The following is a 23,727-nucleotide window of genomic DNA, read 5'->3' on the forward strand; positions in this document are numbered from 1 at the left end:
TCAGTGGCAGAAGAACCTTAAAGGGTTCCTGAAAAATGACTTTAAAAGAGAACTGCCAAATGCCACTGACTTGGCGATGGAGAGTGGGGACTAGGATGGGGGGCAGCCACTTTTGTAGGGGTATAAATCGTTCCCTTGTTCCTACCCAAGCTTGAAAAATAGGAGCAAATGGATTTTGGGGAACTGTTGAGATGGTTGCTTCTGCCAGTCTCACACAAATACCATCTCACTAGAACTATGTAGTAAAATCCAGCCCATCTAAAGAAAATGTTTTGGAATTTCATTGCACTAAAATTTCTCCTAAAGCCAGGGAATGACAAATACTTGTGTCAAGTTTTGACAATATAGTTTCTAAGTGTGATAAATATTGCACATAATCTCGAATGTTTGTGGAAGCTCTGCAATCTTGAAAAGCAGTGAACCTTAAGGACAGTTTCACACCCAGCTCTGCTTGATAACATCCATCCCCAAATCACACAAAGGTCAAAATGCTTTACTCTGCAGCTTTTAAAAACAAAGCAAAGTGCTTTTAAATTTCCACTCTTACTCTAGACACTGGGCTTCTTCCAAAATGACAAATAGCAATTACAGGAAGAAAATGTGAATAACTAGAAAGGAAATTGTACAGTCTTGATCTCCATATTTTTAATTTTCTTAATTTAACACCGTGGGGTCACTTAATTTCAAGAGGCTAAGATGAGTTGACTTCAGCTTTTTTGCAGTGTTTCTCAGGAGACAACAATGATCCCCACTGAGATTTGCCACAGCAAAGATCAGACTTACTGGGCTGTGTTTACTTGTCAATTATTGATATCCTCCTGGATCTCTGTTCATAAACGTTATTCGTGCTATTCTGACACAAATGTCATTTTTCTGCACATACCCCCCAAAAGCTGCAAAACACTCTGAAAATAAGGCAGATAGCATTTTGATATTCCTTAATCCTCTTGAAATAAACTAGAGTATTTGAGAGTTTAATCCAAGTATAAACAAGTCGATATATAAAAATGGCAATATAACATGCACAAAAACTAATCTCCATCTCCTTGTGGTAGATGTGAAATGAATTGAGTTCACACCTCATTAAAACCCTGGCTTTTAAAATGCTTCTGTTTTGATTGAAAGGAGGAGAGCCAGAGACTCAATATAGTCCACTAAGGACCCTGCCATTCTGACTGATGTGTAAGGCACTCAGACCCAGATCATCCAAGGTATTTAGGTGAGTAACTCCCAATGGAAATTAGATGCCTAAGTTCTGCACTTCCAATACTATGGTAAATTGGTTACAGTATAAAATCCTAAAATAACCAGAGTGCAAGATTTTGGGGGCAGTCACTGTGGTTTTTACAGTTCTTAGTACTTTATGTGGGACTATGTCACCAGCCTTTCTCATAAGTGAACTAGATGAAATTAGTATCAGGTAGGGGCCCAGCTCGATGAAAGACTGTTTTCAAATAATATTATCAATGGTTCACTATCAAACTGGGAGGACATACCAAGTGGGGTCATGAAGGAGTGTGCTCTGGATTCTGCACTATTTAATATTTTTTTTCACAATCCTTCTGATTCACTGTCCTTGATTCAGATGAACTCCAGAATGTCTGCAGAAAGAGTTGGTGTCAGGAATGTGCATGTACATAGTCGTATGAGACTTTACATGCAAGGCATTTGTGCAGACACTTTACAAAATCTCTTTACATTTGGGAGTTGGAAGGGGATGTAGGTAGAGTTCGGTAAAGAAGAAGAGAGAACTAAAATCAAAACCGGCAGCACTGGAAGTGGAGGTAGAGCTAGGTCACCGTCACCATCACCACCCCTGGGACAGTAGCAGGGGCAGTGTGACCACCCTTTCGGAGTAGGGAGTTACCTGGTGAATCCTAGATGACTGCAAGCAGCAGCAGGAGTAAAAGCATTATTTATTACATCAGGGACACTTGGATACTATAATAATGGGCATGATATAAACAGCTGGACAGATGCATCAATCAGAGCACTGCCCTAAGTATCACAAACAAATATTAGGCAAAAAGGTGTAGATGGTATAAGGAAAAACCTGGTTTTACAAAATAAAGTCACAACTTCAATTCTAGAACTCTGGACACATCAGCAAGAGCATTTTCTTCTTAACTCTTCTTACACATAGAAGATGCATGTTACCTAAGCAGCACCATGCACTATAATGGAAAACTGTCGAAGGAAAATGTGTATAATGTAAACTAAAGCCAATTAATCAGATTACAGAACTCTCCAAAACTTCTTTTAGTGTTATTCTTCAACAGCAGACTTTCGAATGAAGCAACTATATTGCCTTTTTTTCACAGCAGAGACAGATGTTCCAAGGAGAAAACTGCAATTTCTAAAAGATCTAGAAATAAACCAAGGGTCCTAATTAAAGAGAAAATGACCTGCTGACTTGAAAATTGTATGTGCCTGAAGACTGGAATTTTCAAAAGAGGACTAAGGGAAATTAGTCAATGAGAAGTGCTGGGCATCCTAGTTCCGAAGCCCTTTTTGAATATCCCATCCTTAAAGGTTCACATTAATGGAACTGTTGTGTGACCAACCACAACAAAAGCAAAATTCTAAGAAGTGAAACAGTCGTCTCATGCTGCATTGCTCTAGGGATATGTTGTCTTATACGGTTCTGTCATCTTTGCTAGCTTCTGAGCACTGAAATTAGTTCCCTCTTCTCTTTGTGCTGCCCTGATTTATGAGTTACTTGAAATTAAATGGCACCATGCCTAATTTAAGCTCCTAAATCCATATTTAAGTAGCCATATATGTTGCCCAATTTTTCAAAAATGCTGACCACCCACCTGCTCCCAATGAAATCCAGTAGTCTTTTCCATGCTTGTTCAGTTTTTGGCTCCTCTGTGGACCCTATCAGAGAATTTGGTAATTTGAGATATAGACAGTGTGTCACATGCATCATTGCCTGTCTGCAAGAGATTCTAACCACTGATGTAGGTGAAAGGCTGTCTATTATCTTTTCCTCCAATGAATGCCTTATTTATTATCATGAATGTTCTGGCTACATTTCCTATTAATTTTAATTAGTAAAAAATACTTTTCATCTTTATAGCACTTCACATTTTCAACATGTTGTACAAAAATTAAGTTAATAACGTCTATAGGACAAATCAAGTATGTTTGCTGTTGACTAGATAACTTTTTTTCTCAGAAAGTTGTGCAAGAGAGAATGTCTATTGGTTTGTGTATTATCGCAATCTGCATTCAATAGGCAGTGCTGTTAAATGCAGTGGCTGGACTGGCTGCAGTAGAAAAAAAAATTGAACCTCAAAAGTGTGGGGTTTTGTTCTATTTGGATTGCAAAGATTCTTTCTGTGTTCTTGGGTGAAGGGTAGAGTGAATCTTGGATGTAGGATGAAAATATGCAGCACCATTTTCTAGTATAAAGATCTGGCAAACAATGGAGCTAATAGTAGCATGTGACCTGATGCAGAAGATTCATTGAAGGTTTCCTCTCACCTCCATCAAATGCCTGATTGCATTGATGGGCAAAAGCTTGATGAGAAATTTTTTGTATGTTTTGTTACCTGTTCTGTTGGAGAGATGATAGTCTAGAACAGGGGTCAGCAACCTTTCAGAAGTGGTGTACCGAGTCTTCATTTATTCACTCTAATTTAAGGTTTCGCATGCCGGTAATACATTTTAACATTTTTAGAAGGTCTCTTTCTATAAGTCTATAATATATAATTAAACTATTGTTTTATGTAAAGTAAATAAGGTTTTTAAAATGTTTAAGAAGCTTCATTTAAAATTAAATTAAAATGCAGAGCCCCTCGGTCCAGTGGCCAGGACCTGGGCAGTGTGAGTGCCACTGAAAATCAGCTCGCGTGCCGCCTTCGGCACGCGTGCCATAAGTTGCCGCCCCCTGGTCTAGAAGGTCACACAATTAATAGCATGTGTAGGCCAAGTGCTTGAGTGATCGACTTTGCTTCATGCAGACAGTTATTTGTTATCAAAGGGACATGCACAATGAGCCTGATTAAAAGCCCACTAAAGTCAATGAAAGTCTTTCCACTGACATGAGTGAGCATATGTTAGGTTCAATCTATCAATCTGAAATTTTAGGTTTTTTAAAATCAAAGGTTTACAAAATATAAGATTAAACAATATTTCTATGAACCTTTTTTAAAGTAATAGAATTTAAAATAAATGTTTGGGTATAAACTTTCCTCTGCAGTATTTGAAACCCTAACACTGCAGCATTATGCCAGTGCATTTGAGCCTAGAAACTGAAACTGACACGAAACAAAAAATGAAGTTGCCTGTCCTCCATGGTATTAGTTTGTAGGATTGTGCTCTTTATGTGGAAAAATAAATTAGATTTTAAAATTACTTATTTTAACAGTCTTAAGTGCTGCTAGTAACAGAAGTTAAGGAAATTGAATGATTATTTTAATCTGATTGTTTTCAACTTTAAGAAAAGTTTAATAAGAAATTTTGTGTGGTCGAATTTTCTTACCTCCTTGAGGGCTTGTAGAAATCGTATACTTAATGACTCTAATGATGGACTTCAGAAGCCGGAGGAAAGCTTGAAAATCCTAATGATGCATCTTCTGGGACTTTCTACAGAACAAAACGGGAGGGAGGTTACTTTTTGCTTTTGTACAATACAGATATTAATTTTCTGACTTTTAAAACATGGATGATTGTCAGTGACTAAGTCTAATTAAAGACAATGTCAGTAAAGAGCAGGAATCAAGTATTTAAGAGAGAAAAAAATATATAGATGATGAAATGGAGTGGAAAACTGTACATTGAACCATGTAATTGCAGTACTCTGGTTTCACCCTTATGAAAATCAACATCATATACACGGAGGATGATAAAAATAAAATGTTAACTGAAATAATCATGTAGTAAATTGGTTTGAAAACTATGAATGTTGTCCTGCAGATAATTAAGATTTCAATTCTATTTCCTTTTGATACTGTAGAATATAAATTGTATTTTGGCTTTCTGTGGCAGAGTCTAGTGTTTTTCATCTTCTTCTGACTATTATTAAATCAAATGTTTCCTTAATACTATCGATCTTTATCTGTGACTGTTCAAAGCAATTGGAGTTGTTTTCCCTCTTTGAAAATTTACCACTATAAAATGTGATTATTCTTATTTAATGGACAAATAGTAAAAAAGGAAGCAAGGTCAATAATAGCTGTACATGTTAATGTCTGGTTTAGTACAACATCATGATGTATCAGAAGTCAGGGGTCATGGGTCAGATGAAAGAGCTGTGCCAGAATAGCTGTCAATTGTGTATTTCTCTCTGTCATATCCATATAAATAAATAATTTTATAGGCTAATATCTATGTGCAATGGTGATTTTTTTTTTCTAGAATTTGGCACTCTGGAGCGGGAAATACTCTGGCAAAGTATCTGAAGTGTCTATTTCTAAGCATAGACCATTGTAGTTCTCCATATGTGATAAGTCAGCGTACTTTAATGGGACTAATGCAACAAGGCATAGAAAAAGACAGTAGCTCAGAGCAGGTCCAGACAACATGGTGGCCTAAATGCTGGCATCTAGAAGCAGCCTGACTACTCTGGCACTCCTACCTTTGTGGCAGTTGTTATAGAAGTAGAATAGTGGGGAATTTGAAGACGACTGTCTAAAGCTTTAGACAGTCTGGTATGCAGATGCAAAAATGATCAGCAACTTTGCAGGTGCAAAAGATGGGACAGTTTTACAAATCATACCCTAAACTTGATTTCCAGTTTACTTACTCTGATGTATATATCATCTTGAATAAATAGGAAAAAGCTAACAGATGTACATAAGGGACCTGGGTTAATTCAGAGTAATTCAACTGTATGCTGTAAATCAGAGAAATAAGTATCAGTCCCAAAAGATTTTCAGATGCAACTAAAAGACACTGCTGAAGGATAGTAGAATCCTATAGTTTAGAAACAAGTGAAAATGACACTTTAAAAAAAATCACTTTCCACTGCCCTCTGCTGACTGTACTCTGTGTATACTGTGCAATGACTCCAACCTGCGTGTACTGTTTCTCAGAGCTCTGTGCTTGGGGAAGAGAATGTAAGCCATTGTTATGTGAAGATGAGTCTTTGAGGATAGTCTTAATTGCCAATATTGCTATAATATCTCAAAGCTTTCCTACATGTTTAACAATAGGATATCACTGTGTACTTGTAGATGTAAAACCAAGCATGTTTGAATCAACTATGATTTATATAATCATTGACTTCATTCCAAAACACAAATATGCCAGGTTAATCTAATGCACACCAAACTACATTACCAAATACAGTCTTATATAAACACTGCATTATCCACTTTAGGAGCATAGAATTCACAAACTGTTGTGAGGATCATAAAACAATTTGTGTGAATTGTGGCTACTGACCTAATACTGTTATGAAACACCCTCTAAACTTTGTTCCAAGCCTCTGAAGAAAGTTAGGGTCAGAATCTATGCTGGACTTTACAGAGGTGCAGGGATGAAGGACAAAGATGGCTTAAGCCTAATGACTTCTGCTTTCCTGATCCTAAGATGCTTAGAGACAGAAACAGCCCTGATGTAACGCAGATGCCCAGGAGTTGCCCTAAGTTACTGCAACCTCCGCTGTGGGCAGCGTTGTCACTGAGAGTGCCTATAGTGCTACAAGAAATGAGGCTCCCCCTAGCATGTTTCCTGTGCTAGGATTGTTGGAGTGGGCCTTGAAACAGCCATAACGGGGGGCGGGGGGAATCCCTCCCCTATAACCCTATAACCCATTTCCTTTATCCTACACCAGGGGTTGGTAACCTTTCAGGAGTGGTGTGCCGAGTCTTCATTTATTCACTCAATTCAAGGTTTTGGTGCCAGTAATATATGTTAATGTTTTTACAAGGTCTCATTCTATAAATCTATAATATATAACTATTGCTATATGTAAAGTAAATAAGGTTTTTAAAATGTTTAAGAAGCTTCATTTAAAATTAAATTAAAATGCAGAGCCCTCCAGACCGGTGGCCAGGACCCGGGCAGTGTGAGTGCCACTGAAAATCAGTTCACGTGCTGCAGGTTGCCTACCCCTGGCCTACACAATCCCACTAATAAGTGATCAGTGGTATTGGTAGGTGTCATACGCAGGGGTTCTGGTAAGAAACTGAATTTTTTTTCTTGCTCCCGTTAACAGACATAGGTCAGACGCAGTACCAAGGTCAGTGTCTGTTGCCTCCAGTGGCTACAGTTACAGGTATTCACCTACTGTTAAAAATAATTAGAGGTTATAAAAATGAAAGTAGTTAAAATTGACCATACGGGGCTTGATATTTGTGGGTTTTCTAGCTCTCACTTTTGTAAAAGGCATACACAAGCTCTTAGTTATTACCACAGCTTCCTCTAGTGATGCAATTCTTAACACACCTCTAGCACACTAGACAGGAGATAGATAATTAGTGAGGTATTTTCAGGTCATATAAATACTCTTTCAATGTCCAGGAGTGTAACATTCTAAATGTGCCTACTGCTCAGGAGAAAAGTACAATACCAGTTAGTCTCGTCTTTGTAATTGTTTGTTCCTCGCTTTCATTCAAGGTACCTGCAGGCAACAGTCTCCAGTTGATGCATAATTTAACACCACAAGTGGTCGTCATGACTTTCTCAGATGCTGCTGCTATGCAACCTGTCTTTCTGGCAGCCAGAGCTATCTCAGAGTCTTGTGCCTTTCTTTCCTCTAAGGTCCCGGTACTTGGCGCACGTGGGAGAACACATGGAATCTATTGTAAAGAAGCATGTGGCACCAATCTGGCAGTTTTGGCAGAGTGTAGAGGCCTCTACAGAAGAGATGCATTTTAGAGGGCTATATAGTCTGCCCAGTGTGAAAACTTCCACGCAAAAGCAAGTATCATTCAACTTGTGAGTTGGCACCGCCCCATTCATGTGGATGGTTGTTAGTGTAGATTGCCAGTATAACACACCTGTGCATTCCGTGTGTTGGATGAGAACATGAATCTATATGAAATGTACTCAAATCAGTGTAAATGATCAAGAGTTTAATGTAGCTGGGAGGAACCATGATATATTAAAGCCTCATTCAAGAGGGAGAAACTTTGTAACAAAATTTCTAAAGAGGATGGAGCATATGCATATTGAAGTGTTTTATAGATTAAAAGAGTTTGAGATTAGAGATCCTACTGATTTCAGACATTGACCCCTTCCTATGTAAAGAGAAGTAAACCACAGATACGAAATCTGAAAAATACTGCTTTCTTAGTGCCTCAGAGAAAAAGAACTCTGTGCATCATAGATCTTGTTTGCTTGCTAACCTCAGAATCTATAAGACTAATCAAATATTTTCTGACAGTCTAATTCAATGATGGCTTCCAAATTTAAATTTATCTCATTCTCTTCCAAGGAAAATTCCCAGGGAAGAAGGCAGAATGACCCGGAAAATCCACCACATTAACATTGCCAATTTTCCAAGAAATTGTTTCATCTAGTGGGAAGTTTTTTGGGGTGAGCATAGCTGATAGATTTTCTGGGCATTTAGGGAGGTGCACTCCATGGTGGCAAAAGATATCCAAGTGAAGAAGTGGCTGGTTCTTTTATGTATACTCTGATAATTCCCTCTGTAGCCACACAGCACCTTCAGGAGGTGTAATGCCATTGGCTGAACTCCCTGTGGCTGATATTAGAAACTATGGAAGGATTCAATAGGAATTAATGGTGCTTTTAGGATTATTAATTCCCCCTTTGATATCTATTCGGAGATCTTTGACATCAGCAGGCAATGTTGCCATGGAGAGCAGCTGGTCTTTTACTTCACTACAGCCTCAACTGTACAACCCCGTGTATCCTGAGCTCTGTGGGATCCCTATGTCTGAAATGTTGCAGTAGAGCCAGCAATAACCCCAAGATGAGTTTGAGTGATCTGAGTTCCCCTCCACTTGCAGAAGGGATAGTCCCTTCCTTCAGAGATGTAGATAGATACATTCAAATTTACTTCCCATAGTAGATAGGAACTTCTGTAAGAAAAATTGCATACAGCCAAATGATAAAGATAAACTAGAAGGATTTGGAAACACATGAACACAGACAGTGGGGTAAGTTTATCAAGCAATATATCACCAAAGAAAACAAGATTAAGGGTTTGATCCTGTGAATTGTTTAACACCTGTAACCCCCCTCCGAAGTTAACAGAATTTCACAGTGCACAGCACCTTACAGGGTCCTCAAAAAGATATAATTTTGAGGCTACTGTTTCTTAAAACAGTTTTTCTACTTCTACCATTAAGGTTAAAGTGCAGTTTTATTTTGAAAAGTGACTCGTATATTAAAAAAGCAAACAAACAAACCAAAAAAACCAAGCGTTTCCATGTCTGTTATGTGTCAAATAATTCCCAGATCAGCTGTGCTCCAGTTACAAGGAAAACAATGTTTTCCTAACTGCCAACTCTGTCAACTCAGCCCAGGCACAGTCATGCTTAGTCCTTTCCAACTTGTGCTTCATCACAGGTAATAAAGATGGGACAAGCTAAATTAGGTCCTTGGTTTATTTCTATGCAATCGCGAAGGGTTTGCAAAATGTAATTGCTTAGAATTTAGTGACATTGCTGTTGACAGTGGGCTGGAATAGAATTCAGCTTACTCTGTCTTAGCCCTGGTGAGCCAACATAGATAAGAGGAGTAAAACATACACACACACACACACACAAAGTCACCTTGTTTTTGTCACTAAAGTCAGCAAATATGAGGCTGATTACAGGAAAGAAATATATCTGAGTAAAATGTGTCTTTTTACATAATGACTTTTCAAATAGTATTGCACTTTAACATAACCTCCCTTAAAACTGTCATGAGAGGTCTAACTTAACTTAAATAATTCTCACTTCTTTTAGTTTTATTGTAAAAATAGCCTAGTTGTTGAAGATGATGATTCTTCCCTTCTGGTAATATTACTGGACAAAAAAAGATATTGTCTTAGCATTTGGAGGGACTTAAATATTACCAATGAGTAAAATGATCATCATTTAAAAAAGTCAGAACACACACATCTCTGAGATCCTGACAGCTACATACCATAGAAAATAATTGGTCATTCAGATATAGTGTTTGGCAATGGTGGCTTTTTAATAGTAAATTTGTAAACTATACATACTCTTTGCATCTCCATCACAAATTGACATCTGTTCTTAATTAATTACTGCAATAGAGTGCAATAAAGTCTGTGGAATATTTTTATTGCATCAATTTTAAACTAGCATCTGTGGGCCAAATTACAGCATTCTGTGCAAAGGTGAGTATAGACAGCCTCTCCAAGGGCCTCCACACTTCCATGCAGATCAACTGGTTCCCTGTTCCAACTCCTCTATCACTCTTAACTCTGTAGAGGCCAGATTCTTCAATGCCCCAGTAGAGGAGGTTTTACAAGTTACCATGGAACGAAATAGTACTGCAAAGTCATGACCAAGCCTTTAGATAAAATTTGTTGGATCTCAGTCCCCTCCACTAGTAGAAGTTGAAGAGATAATTGGAGCCCAAGGCAACTGTGTAGATTTTCCCAGTTATAATCCAGACCACATCAGAATAATTGAATCCCTATTCTTCTTCATGAATAGGTGGTGACACTGAAACAATTTTGAGCTGTGCGAATAATTTTGCAATGAATGAGAACAATGCTATTGCCTGATGTGTAGGGCACTTATTTGGGGAAGGAGGGAAACATTCAAGTTCCAGTCCAGGTTCCAACTGATACTTACTTATGTAGTCTCCTTGCTGGTGCTCGCTACACAGAGCGACATCTCCCCTCTCCTTGCATGGTTTGGGTCCTGGATTCTGTGTTTTGTTTTATGTGTGACACCTAGTGCCTCATACCAAGGTTACTCCACACTGTGCCTGGGTGCTCTCCCTTGGGAAAGTGAATAATGCTACCACTGCTGGCAAGGAGTACAAAACCCTGGATACAAGAAACATAAAATACATCAATACAAACTCCTGAAAAGGAATATCACACCCAAAAATAACCATATAACAAGGGGAGGGGGACTTTATTAGGAATAGGAAAATAGGATCTAGGGAATAAAAAGGTTAACATTAATTCCTCAATACTAAACATTAATAAAGAAATTCCCCAGCTCATAATGCTTAGAGTTTATCCCAACCCCCAGCTCCCTGCCTGGAACATTCATTGGTGGATGGTATGCTGAAGAAGTCTAGGATGAGCGCTGCAGGGCCGTGAACAGTGGCTGGCATAAACAAAAAAGGATCCCCTTACAGGGTCTTTGCCTGTGGGTGGGGCAAGGTCCTCTCCTGGCTCCCTGGTCTGGAGTCCTGTGGAGGTCTCATCTGGCTGTTGATGAGTGCTTTAACAAAGGTCGACAGGGGGAGCACCACTACCTTCCCCTATGTGAATGGCACCTACCTTTTGCCTTCTGACTATTGCCTTGTGACAGTTTGTGTACCCTCTATGTTTTCTCCTTTTAGAGGCTTATGGTAAAATTTGTACAAAGTATGCCATATCATTTGAAAACTCATGATTTGCTGATCATTATTGTCTTGGTAAAATGTATATGTCAACCCTCTATGTAAAGTTATAAGATTCTACTGTCTGATATTACTGAGACATGTTGCAGCATGTTCTAGAGGGCAGTCACAAACCAGTTCCCCAGATACAAAAGGCTATCCAAGGGCTCAGCCAGGTATCAACAAGATCAAATGGACCATCAGCTGATTAAGTGGCCATCTTCTGCAGGAGAGACGGTGTGGACAAAGAATCTACATTTTTACAAAGAAGCAGCTTGAGGTTTGTGTCCACACAGACTTTGTCTCCTGAATGTCAGATTCTTGTGCGAAAGAAATGGCTAGAAGTGGAGAGAGCAGATGTCCCAAACCATATCTCCCTTTCTCTCCACCCTCAGCATCAACAACACTTAAAAAAAAAAAAAAGGAAGCAGCATTGGGGAAGGATCTTAACTGAAAGATTCAGCCAGTAAGACTGTTGGGACTTATGGTGAGAGAGCACTTTGTTTTGAATTCACTTAACTTGTTAAGTTAGGTATTAGTTACATTTTACCTATTTATTTCTTTGTATCCAAGTCTCACTTTTATGCGTCATTACTTGTAATCATTTAAAATCCATCTTTCTGTAGTGAATACATTCATTTTAATGTTTTATCTAAACCAGTGTGTTTGAATTGAAGTGTTTGGGAAACTTCATTTGGGATAACAGGATTTGTGCATAACTTATTCTATTAATGAAATGATAGATTTTATTTGAGGTTGTATTGTCCAGGAGGGTGCTGGACAGTACAAGACACACTTTTTTCTGAGGGGAAGTCTGGGACTGGGAGTTTGCTGGTGTTTCCCTGCAGTGTAGTTCATGAGTGGCTGGCTACAGCACTCATATGGTATAACTGGGATTAATTTACATGCTGGAGGCTGTTTGAGAGCAGACCAGGAGTGATTGCTTTCAAAGTGAAGCAGTGTAAAAGGCACCCAAAGAGGACACACAACTGTCTTATCAGTCGAAATTGTACCCTGGATAATGTCACATGCTTCCATCGACTTTGTGCCAAAGCTATTTAATAAAGTCGACATGAATTTGTGAATAGTTTGTGACCTAAAACTGCATTTTTCAGCAAATAAATTGTTGTCAGAAACTCCTACAGAGCTTCGTTGGTTAAAGTGGGTTTGAGGACAAGCTCTCACTCCCTAGAAAATGACTCGTGGTTATTGTAACATATAGCCTCTGACTGCTAACATCCTACCACTTGCCTTTTTGTGGTGGAGTTGCTCTTAACTGAAAGTGGGTGTGTGAAAGGCAGATGTTTGGTGCCTTGTTCCCTCTCTTCAAGCGTAAAGGACATGAGCAAGAGTGTAGTAATTACCGACCCATCAAATTAATGAGTTACATGATGAAATGGCTGTAAAGAATTATTGAGAAGATTTCGGGAGGAGCTGAAGCATCAAGCAAGTGACAATCAATTTGGGTTTATGCCAGAAAGGTCAACAATGGATGCAATGTTTGCAGCCTGCTTATTGCTGGAGAAGTACAGGGAGAAACGCAAGGACTTGCACTTAGTGTTTATGGATTTAGAGAAAATTTACAACCAAGTTCCTAGAGAATTGTTAGGGTGGTGGCTATGATACGTTTATCATAGAAGTACAGGGGTAGTAAAACAGTAGTGAGAAGCAATCGGGGCCATAACGAGAAATTCACTGTGCAGTAGGGCTACGTCAAGATTCAGCCTTTCCTATTTGTGATTATAATGGACACCTCAAAGAAAATTAGGGGAGAGGCTCCATGGAGCATGCTTTTTACTATTGAGCTTATGATGTATCATGAAGATAAAAATGAACTGGAAAGGAATCTAGAACTATGGAGGGCTGCATTAGGAAAAAGATGGCTTATGAATCAGCGAACACAAGATGGAATATATCCAATGTTTCACTGAGAGGAACAACTGAAGCTAGTAAAAATGGATGATAGAGTATTGTCTGAGCAATACCTTGTTTCACTGTTGAGCCATGACAGGAATAGGAATGTAGATGTTAGGAGCTGCATAAAAAGTGCTGGATGTAAATGGAGGGAGCTGATGGGAATTCTCTGCAATAAGAATATACCCAGTAAACTAAAGAGCAAAGTGGTTTAAGATTGTGATTAGGGTAGCCATGATGCAAAGAGAGAGTATGGACAGAGATGCCTGCGTCATGTGAGATGGTGGGACGTTTTGGCCAGAGAATACAGCACTTCATCATCCAGATGATGAAGATGTCATCAAAGTAGCGCAAGTAGAGTAGGGGCATTAGGGGACGAGACCTAAGGAAGAGTTGTTCTAAGTCAGCCATAAAAATGTTTGCATACTGTGGGGCCATGTGAGTAGTGTTTCTGATTGTCTGAACCTAACTCATGCTCAGGAAGGACAGGAGACACACTTTCTCAGCCGAGTCTGCAGTTTCTGACAACCTGAACTACTCAGAGGGGGGAAAAAACTAGATAGTTTTTTCCAATTGGTGATTATAAATATTGGGAACTGATTATTCTGTATACAGAAATGTATAAGAAAGGGCAGTTGCCACAGTTATTGCTGTTCACTTTTTACAATCTAGTCCACATCACTGATGGTTTCAAGCTGCTGTCATCACTCAGTCTGTGAAGGCAACATTTATAACAAATGTGTTGATGAACTGTGCTCAGCTCCCCTTATTGGTGATGTATGGGAGATATCAAGCTAGTTAAATTATGACTCTGCAATCATTTTTAATTCATTAGTCCCTTCCAGAGACTAAAAAGTGAGGTCAGTGTTCTGGGATTATCTACTCTGAATCTATCCTCTAATTATTTTCTGCTATGTTTTCCAAGCCCTTGCATTCCGAGGTACTTCTCTAAAAAACACCAGATCACTTTAATTTGCCAGCGTTTGAATATAGTGAAAAAACAAAATTTAGATAACAGGCTCTAGTTTTAGCTCGTTAACTTTGTATTTCCAAACTGCACCATATTTCTGGTTTCTGTAAAAACAATTTTGAACCAATAGCAAAATTTTGTTTGTCTACATAAAACGTTTATGTTCTTTCCTTTTCCTTTTATTCTCTTTTCATTTTGCCTTTGTCTCTATTGCCAATTATTCTAACATCATAGAAAATGGAAGCAAAGACTAGGCCTTCCTCTGTTTAGATGAAGAAAATGCAGTGTGTAATCCATTTGTTTGTACTCTTGCAGTCGTGTTAGACACGGTATAACCATGGAGAATGTGAAATGAAAACAGTTCCTTTTGGCAACTTAATTAGCAGTGCTGATGAATAAGAACAGTGATTTAACAGGTACCGTTCATTCACTTCTATACATTTCTTGACACACAGTGTTACAGGTAAAGCAAAATGAAAGCCAGATTCATCATATAAAATCACAATCTCACCAATTAGATCTATTGCCAGGTCTTTCTTTTTCTGTGTGGGTAAACAATGATCATCTTCCTGTGCTGCCCACCAGCAAGGCTCTAATTAAGGGTCTGTCACAAGTAGGTGTACAATTTATCCATTGTTTAGTCATTCCAATATATTGCAATGAATCTGCTCCCTAGTAATCCCAATTAGGCGGTGTGACATTTATCAGGTGCTAATTAAGTGGATTCTATTCTATGTGTAAACAACATAGCATCACAGTGTGGAGATACAGGATTGTTGTTTGTTTGATTTGTTTGTTTGTTTTTACATATTGCTATAGCAGGAGCCACAGAGACCATTATCATTAAATTTGCATCATGGTTTCCCGTCTATGATGATTTTCAACAATTTATATCAATAAAACTGAATGGAATTCCACGGGACAAAGATAAGGCACTTCTCTAGCCCAAGGGCTTTCCTTTGGTTGAATTCCAAAGTCCCATTGCAAACAATAAAGGTGTTAGAACTTCTAAAGAAAAGGTCACAAGAATCTCTTACACTGGAAAATGTTAGGGAACCTAAACATACGGTCTGCTGCTTGCTCCTCCTATAGTCAAATATGTCCCTAATCCTGCAAACACTTATGCACATACATAACTTGATACGTTTGAAAATTTCTTGATGTACAATCTAACCTAAGAAAATAGAATTCTGGACTACCATGTTCTGGCACTTATTTAAAGTAAAACTCATAGGCAGTTATTCTCACATAAGAACAACTATTTAAAATTTTCATTTTGTTCTCTGTTCTGTTGTTATCATTGTGTTTACATTCAATTTCCCATCTCTACTCTGTAAGCCTTCTTGCCTGACCATACTAATACATGCACCTTTGAAAGTGTCATCCTTCAAACCACTTTCAATCTGATCTGCTGAACAATTAATGATTCAATAGAGAACTTAAGATTCATTGCAGGGCACTCAGCAGGTTTGATGGGTTTCATTAAGCCCTTATCAAATCTATTCTATTTGTTAAGGAATGTGATTATAAGTAATTTTTCAATTAACTTGCACTGGTTTTGTGGTATAACTCTGCCTAGCTAATGTTTAATGTTAATAAGATGTTATATAAGTAACTATTTATAGCTGTTGTATTAATTCTACTTTTGCAAAACAGAATGTAACTAGTATAAAACATAAATAGTATTTGGAATATTATGAATAATTTAAAAAATATATTAGAGTAAATCTACTGATGTTCCTTATACTGACTTCCCCCTTTTGTTTCTGGTACATATAGTCAAATATAAGGTTTCAATGTTTTCTGTATTCAGCATATACATGAAAACACATTTCCCTCTAATCTTCTCAGAGATGACTTCTCAGGCTTTATAATGTAACTATAGTATGTAGTGTGTGTCACCTACAGAGCTTGAGAAGTGGCAGCATCTCAGTCCATTCAAACACTTCAGAACCCTATCAGCAAATGAACGGTTTGGAGATCTTCACAGCCAGCAGCATTCCAGCCCTTGGGCTAAGAGCTGACTTGGGGTCTCAGTTGCTGGTGAAACAGAAGTCTGTAGCCTGTATCCATAGTAGTACAGGTTTTTGGGTCACTGTATAAAAATACCCATTCCATAGATCTTTATAAAACTCTCACTCATCTCTTTCCCCTTAAAGCCAGCTAAGTCAGGCAAGAATTCACAAACTCTCACCTCACTGAGTGCTGCCCCATTCTCTTTGTTTCCATCTGGGATAAAATTCTAGTTTAGGGCCACTGGCTAATAGCTATATCCAGGCTCTGTAGCCTTTACTGGTAACAAATACTTCGCTGCCACCCCAGCCCTCTCTCTCGGTCCAAAAATCATACTATGGTGGACAAAACATTATCCTAATGGAGGGCTTGCCTAGTAAATAAACCTGGAATAGAACTCAGCCATAACCAATATGGTACAGGCATTGGACGTAGCCCTCACACCAAACACAATTCTTGGTCCTTTGTCAATTGGACACTAAGTTCCAAGGGCTGTGTTAAACTCCTTTTATTTATAACCACCTTTCCCCTGCCTTTGACTGGCTCATCTCAGAGAATGACTAGAGTATGATCTGCTAGGTGGATTCCCCACAATGAAAACTTACAACTATACAACTTCAGAATAGCTACTGAGTGTGCCTGGTAACTGCCACATCCTGTTCTAGAAGTTTCTGTGTCTTTCAAACTGAGTTGTTTTACTCTGTTCTTTGCACATGTGCGAAGACATAGAGTATCCAACTAAGAACTAGAAGTCATCCCTACTGCCTCTTTTCCTCTTCCCTGGAGAAACAATCAAATGCTGCAGTATGAAGTATGTGGGTTACATAAGCAGGCAATCATTGCTAAAAGTTAGATTAAGGACTGTAGGTAGAAGTAGCAAAAGCAAGATGAGGATGTAGATCACTAGAATAAAGGGATGAAAAACAGGAATATACTTTGGCTCAATCCAGCAAAAGCATTCAAGCATGTACTTAACTTTAAGTACATAAGTTGAATTCAATGGAGGTTGGATCCCCATTTAAGTTGGAGTATATTTCATTAATAGTTAAGATAACTAAATAAAACTGTTCCTCTTTGATTCACAGGCCCAAAAGTACAGCTAAATGTCTGCTGTTTATGACTAGCCCATTTTGATTCAAATGGTAGAAGATGAGACTGGAGAATTTTGTGATAGTCTTCTTAAGAAGAACAGAGACAGAAAATCCAGAGAGTGGACATGGAAATAGCAAAATGGTGTAACAAAGAATTAGACCTATTATATTCTTCCCAGTAAACTGTTATGTAATCCATTTTAAAGTTACTAATGAGGTTGAATCTTACAAATCATTGGCTAGCTGACCATTCCAAGACTTTATATAGCTCTGTAAATAGATTCCAGTGTGGAATCATGCATGAATGAAAAGAATCGTATGATTTTTGAACAGTTATCTCAAAACATTAACGTGTAGTATTTGGATGAAGGGAAAAGATGATATTGCAGAGTTATTTTTCTTTTTGTAGTGTTAATTCTTTCTTATATACCCTACAGAGTATCTCTGGATGAATACAGGATTTCATTTTTACTACTAATTGTGATGTTAATTTCAAAAAAATAAGCAGGGTTTGTTGGCAAAATTGGCTGTGGGTTGTGTGGTGGGTGTGTCGCTAAGTTGTTTGTTTGTTTGTTTTTTGTTCAAGATCTTTGTGGTTTTACTTTGTAGAAGTTTATAAAACATTCTTCATTTTCAAACTACGTCAGTGATTCAGACCCCCTGAATATTGCTCTGAGTTTTGCATTCAAACAAAAAACCTCAAACTGAAACTCAGTAAACACAGCTTAATTTTATCTGGTTACACATTGGAACTGTGGAAAATATGAATTTTACCTGCTTTAATAGAAAACCATAAAATGGCCCAGATTTGAACAAAAGGTTCATGAGCATTAATGAATCTTTCGAACAAATATATCCTGAGCCTTGAATTTTTAACAAAACCCAGAAACCTATGTTCTGCACAGTTCTGCTTTTTCACTTTTGAAAATCTTGGTCTAAAGTTATAAAGTTTACTAGTATTAGTCACTGCATTGTCCTGACACTGGTTAAAGAAGCCCCATAAGCCTGCATGGGAATGCCCGTTGCTCAAAAGTAGTTTAAAAAATGGTTGGTTTGAAAAAAGAAAAATAAAGTTAATTGATACTTCTTCATACCAAGTAAGGAATTGGTATTGATGGTCTAACCATATTCATTGGTTAAGGACCTGTGATTAGCAGGACTCAAGACAACACTGAACTCATGATTATTAGGAAACCAAATTAGGGCCAAATTACACACAAGCACCTGAAAGGTGTAAGCTGTTTCCCAAGGAAAGAACTTTCAAAATTGCTCAGCGATGACTTCACTCTGCTACTACTGAAGTCAATGGGAGTTTGAGCACTTTTGAAAATCCCACCCTAAATTCTTAGATATTTAAACAAGCCAAGCCTTATACAGGCTGAAAAGTAGCCGAGAAGATAATTTCACAAATTTTATTACTATTTTCCACCTGACCTGAATGTTGTTAACCGGTACAATGTTAATCAAACCCAGTAAAATTGTAAATCCTGCCAATTTTGGTTTAGGACTTTTTTGTAGTTTTCTGTTTAAAAAAGAATCAAACAGTAGTAGTCTCAGGAAAATGAGATAGTAGTTTCAATATTTAGTCAAGTGGATGAGATGAAAACCAAACTATAGATGAGAATCTTTACTGCATCAGAGAAAGAGATCAAATATTGTGTATGCAATGGCAAGAAAGTGCAGTTTATGGACTATATCTTCCGCTTATGTAAATTAGCATTACTCCATTCATTTCAGTGCAGCTATGCCAATTTACATCACCTGAGGATCGGGTCTTATATTTTAAAATTAGAAAACTGAAGAAAGCAGGAAATAATAGCAGGAGATATAACTACTTCATTATTGATCTAGAAGATGGTGTGGACTGCACCCTTAGCAATTTGGCAGATGACACTAAACTGGGAGGAGTGGTAGATACACTAGAGGGTAGGGATAGGATACAGAGGGACCTAGACAAATTAGAAGATTGGGCCAAAAAAAATCTGATGAGGTTCAACAAGGACAAATGCAGAATCCTGAACTTAGGACAGAAGAATCTCATGCACTGCTACAGACTAGGGACTGAGTGGTTAGGCAACAGTTCTGCAGAAAAGGATCTAGAGGTTACAGTGGACGAGAAGCTGGATATGAATCAAGAGTGTGCCCTTGCTGCAAGAAGGCTTAATGGCATTGTTTGGCTGTATAAGTAGGAGCATTCCAGCAGATTGAGTGACATGATCATCCCTTCTAATTCGGCATTGGTGAGGCCTCATCTGGAGTATGTGTCCAGTTTTGGGCCCCCCGCTCCAATTTTTCCACTCTTTCTTGTAAAGAGTCCAGCGGAGGGCAAAAAATTATTAGGGGGCTGGAGCACAATGACTTATGAGGTGAGGCTGAGGAATTGGGATGTTTAAATCTGCCAGAAGAGGAGAATGAGAGGGGATTTGATAGTTGTTTTCACTGCCTGAAAGGGGGGTCCGAAGAAGAATGAATCTAGACTGTTTTCAGTGGTATCCGATGACAGAACAAGGAGTAATGGTCTCAAGTTGCAGTGGGGAGGGAAACTTTTTTCACACGTAGGAGGGTGGTGAAGCACTGGATGGAGTTACCACCTAAGGGAGGTGGTTGGAGTCTCCTTCTTTAAGGGTTTTTTAAAGTCAGGCGAGATCCGATCTGACCCAATTTCTTTAGAGGTTTTTAAAGTCAGGCTTGACAAAACCCTGGCTGGGATGATGTTAATTGGGGATTGGTCCTGGCTTGAGCAGGGGATTGGACTAGATAACCTCCTGAGGTCCCTTCCAACCCTGATATTCTGTTATTCTAACTGAAATGTGATGGTTAGTTGGAAGATGCATGGCAGGATATCGATGTAAATGTAATAGAGGCAGATTACATTTTACAGACAAAATTGCATTTCATCTTGAAACTCTGCAAAAGTGTATTGTAGAGACATACCCCTTTGCTGCACCAGAAATAGAGAATTTAATGTAGGTTGAAAGGAAGTCAATATGCTAAAGAGAAAAAAGGGGGAAGAAGGGACTACCATTCTCCTGATGATATACCTTTTGCTGTTCATAACATCTATCAATTCCAGAATATTATTTATTTATTAATCTTAGATTTCATTCTTACACAAACTCCACACATATCCAAATCTCTGGGTTCCTTTGAAATATACCGAAAAATACAACCGTATAGATGATATAAAGTCAAAACTGGCCAAAGCAGCAGTACCTTTTCCTCCTACTCTCCCATAGGTTGTCTAATCCCCAGTGATGTGATCTATACATCTTCAAGATGTCCATCACACTTTCTCACTAGGCACAGATCCTGCCCTCAGCCACCTGCCAATGCCCGCTGAAAGAGATGGGTTCTGTGGTGTACCCAGGTGGATCAAAAAAAAAAAGACTATTTTGGATGTTGGCAGAAGAGCATACCAAAGGAAAGGCGATATTTTAGAGAATGCTCTACTCCTATCTCCTTCTCTTTTTTATAAAAGGGGAGGAGGAGGAAGGGCCTCTGTTGAATGCAACTGTGGCAAAACTTAATAATTACTTTTCTATTCCAGGAAGGTAATAAAAGAGGCTTGGGGAAAGATACTATGGCTTTCTATGTGTAGGTGTGTGTTTTAGGTAACTAACTGATGATAGTTATCACACTGGGAAATCCTAGTGAAGACAGGACAAGTTTTAATGTTACTTCAATTATAGCTCGTCAGGGTGAACTCTAGTAGGAGCTATCATGTGCTGGCTCTCTCACTGCAAAAATACACTTTCTTTCTTAGTGTGGTCACTGCCAGACTGTTCAGTTTTAATTGTGTTACTAAATCATGCAGTGGTTACATCACTGGATTTTGCCACATGAGAGAACAAAAAACAGTTCAGTCAGGATTCTCTGCAATTGACCAACTTTATTGAATAACTGTGAAAATAAAACAAAGCACCTTTATCTGATTCTGCTTCAGACCATCTTTAATTTATATTCTGCTAATTAGTAAAGCATTTATCCACAAGAGAGGGTTTTTAAAACCCAACCAAGCATGATATTTGATTGATGATTCTGTAAACTAACACTAGAGTGATATAATTTAGATTTTAAGAAACGTTTCCAAAATGAGAGCTACACAATGAACTTGAGATAATTAAAGATAAGAATCTAAATAAAAGAATGACAAAAGAACTTTTTCTTTCCATCAGAACATCTTCCAGAGAATGGACTGGAACAAAAGAAAACTAAGCATTACCAGAGAAGAGCAAAATCCTCTCCGATTTCCAGAAATATCTTCCTCCTTTACAGACAAGACATATCTCTTGTCACATATGACATTGAGCGTGACATACAGAAGACAGATCAGTACGGATGGGAATATTTCTTAACAAGCTCAGAAATATCTTTCTAAGGTAGGTGGTCTCTCAGATAGAAAACTGGTTAGAGATGCTATGAGGCGCTGTTTGACTGCAAACAGAAATGTGATCAAGAGTAGTCTCCTACTTAACCTGAAGACAAAGGCCTATTATCACAGTGGTACACATAGCAGTACCTCTGTTTCTGGTTTTTGTACTGACTTCCCCTTCCTACCTTATTAATTTTCTTTACTGAAGTCTTAGCATTGCCACTTCCTACTTAGCAGTGGTTGCTTCAAAATTCAGTATTGTATTCTCACACACAGTTGAATGGAGGTAAGAGTGATCGAGAAAGCTGGACTCTGAATCTGGTAAAATACTACTGTCATAGTATTCTTTCCCAAATCTGAACCTTAGCGTCCAAAAAATGAGGTACTAGCATGAATTCCTCTAAGCTTAATTACCAGCTTAGATCTGATACACTGCCACCAAACAGGACTCTAAGTGCCTGATAAACTCTGGTCTCCCCAAAACCTTCCCTGGGGATCCCCCATAGATCCATCCCCCCTAAGGATCTTAATTACAAGTGGAATTAGTTAACTCTTGTCCCTCACTATTTTGGCGTTCTTACCATAGGCAATTCTCCCACGGTGGATTAACCCTAGAAGATACTGGGATTCATACCCTTAATCTTAAACAGAGGGCTTTCCACCTCACCAGATAGCAATACAAGATTCAAGCTCCAAGTGAATCCTAAACAAAGGAGATTTGTCCCTCTTTCCCTCTCCTTTCTATCTCCCCTGTCTCCCACACATTCCTTACGGTATTAGACAGACTCTCATTCCTTGAGCACTAACTGGGGATGGAAAAATCAAACAGGCTCTTTAAAAGGAGGTGCATTTTATAAAAAGAGAAGAATAAATAAGAAATCTCTGTACAGTACTGAAGATATAATTATATACAAGGGTCCTTGCGACTTTATAGCCAGATGGAGAAAAGCTTTTCCAGCAAACATGATGGACAATTTAAAAATACTTGGCAGCACTATATTCATCCCAATTAAAAAACTCTACCAGCCAATGGTCCCTCTAAGATTGCAAGTACAAGAACAATTTAAAAGACTATACCGGCACCTTTACTACTCATAGTACTCATTTTATTTTTCTGAAAATACTATAGGATATGACTGTAAGCATGGTGAGCTGTGGCAGAAAACCCTGGTTCGCACATCTAGTTCCCTTCCTTAGAAGAACTCAGAGTGAGATACTCGGAAAGCAAAACCCCAAAATCCCATTCCATACCACATAGGCGTTCCTATCTACTTAAGATTTGAAAGTATCTTGTTTCCTGATTGGTCCTCTGGTCAGGTGTTGCAGGTCACTGTTTGTTAACCCTTTACAGGTGAAAGAGGCATTAACCCTTAGCTATCTGTTTATGACAACTACCATTGCTCAAAAAGTTTGAGGACAACTTTGTTGTTTGTATCTTTGATGCTACATTGGTTACAGACATAGTTGTGAAATAAAGCAGAGATTTTCCTTGGATTACAAAAGAATGGATAGGGGAATAGTAGGAAGTATGGAATAAGGCACCAAACTGAAACACCATACTAGATCCGCAGCTATTGTAAATCAGCAAGTTTCCCTTGAAGTCAAAGGAGCGGTGCTGAGTTACATGAGCTGAGAATCTGTGTCACAACCATTAAACTGGTTTTACACATAACTGGAAAGATGTAGACGAAACAGGACATTGGGCCAGGTGCATTTCCTTTGCTTTACCCTGGTTTTTTCCTTCCTTCTTTGTTTTTATTTAACTGTATCTGCTTTTAAAAAAAGAAATCTAATTTTAAAATAACGGCCAAATCCTGAATCACACAACAAATCTAGCCCAGCATATGGGGAAGAGATTAATTTGTTATTTC

This window comes from Chelonoidis abingdonii, chromosome 5, assembly GCF_003597395.2.
Source record: "Chelonoidis abingdonii isolate Lonesome George chromosome 5, CheloAbing_2.0, whole genome shotgun sequence".
NCBI lineage: Eukaryota > Metazoa > Chordata > Testudines > Testudinidae > Chelonoidis > Chelonoidis abingdonii.